The sequence below is a fragment of the Vombatus ursinus genome, unplaced genomic scaffold (assembly GCF_900497805.2).
Source record: "Vombatus ursinus unplaced genomic scaffold, bare-nosed wombat genome assembly UNPS02014778.1, whole genome shotgun sequence".
Lineage (NCBI taxonomy): Eukaryota > Metazoa > Chordata > Mammalia > Diprotodontia > Vombatidae > Vombatus > Vombatus ursinus.
In genome coordinates this window covers 20,327,650-20,328,474 of record NW_020954556.1, presented here as the reverse complement: position 1 = coordinate 20,328,474, position 825 = coordinate 20,327,650, and the positions used below count along the sequence as shown (strand labels likewise).

The 825-nt window shown below is 60.0% G+C and overlaps 1 protein-coding gene across 9 annotated transcripts in view; it reads left to right on the top strand.

Annotated features, from left to right (window-relative positions):
* Nucleotides 1-310: 310 nt before the first annotated feature.
* AAK1 (AP2 associated kinase 1) overlaps nt 311-825 on the top strand; it is a 250,995-nt gene continuing 250,480 nt past the window's right edge. For all 9 annotated transcript variants that reach the window (XM_027865309.1, XM_027865308.1, XM_027865305.1 and 6 more), the window contains exon 1: nt 311-464. The gene's annotated coding sequence lies outside the window, so the exon portion shown is untranslated. The remainder of the gene's footprint in view (nt 465-825) is intronic.

Below are 825 nucleotides of genomic sequence, written 5' to 3'. Positions count from 1 at the left end.
AAGAAAATTAAAACTTCGACCTCTCCCCAGCCGCCAGTTTCTCCTCTTGCATGCAATCTTACAACCACTTCCTTGGGCTACTCCCCAGGTACTGCAACTCCTCCTCCCTCCCTCCCTCCTTCCTTCGGTGCTCCAGGTCGGGAAATGATGTGAATTTGGAGATGCAATGCTCCACCCCTAACCCCAGCCCCGCCTCGCCCGCTCGCCCTCAATGGAAAGACACTTCCTGTGACAGTTCATTTCCTGGTTGGATGGATGGAGCCGAAGAGGGTGTGTGGGGCGGCGGGGGGGAGGGGTAGAGAGGGGGGTCAATCTCCGATGGTCTCTCCAGCGATCAGCTGAAGCCTCATGCAATCCTCGCCTCTCCCGGGTTGCCTTGCAACAGAGTTGCAGTCTGGGATCCGGCGGCGGTGACAATGTTGCTGAATTGGTAGCCAGGATCCTGCAGCCCGGAGCTGTACGAAGTGGGTAAAAACTGCTTGGATGCTCGCTGGCTGGGTCTGGGGAGGGGGCGATGTGCCCGGGGTTGGGGGAGGGAGCGGCCGGCCGCTGTTGTATTAGCTGCTGGGAGACCGGCAACCCTGCCCTCCCTGCCTTGCCTGCCCTGCCTGCCTCCCTCCCCGCCTGCGGAAAATACCGACTCAGGATATGCCTAGCTCCCGCGGCTGGGGAGGCGTTTTCAGTGGCTGTCACTTGATGGAGGGTGGGGGGGAGTGGGAGGGAGGGTGACCCGGTGTTTTTCCTCACTATGTAAGGGCAGGTAGCATCTTCCTGGGGGGTGTGTGTGTGTGTGTGTGTGTGTGTGTGTGTGTGTGTGTGTGTGTG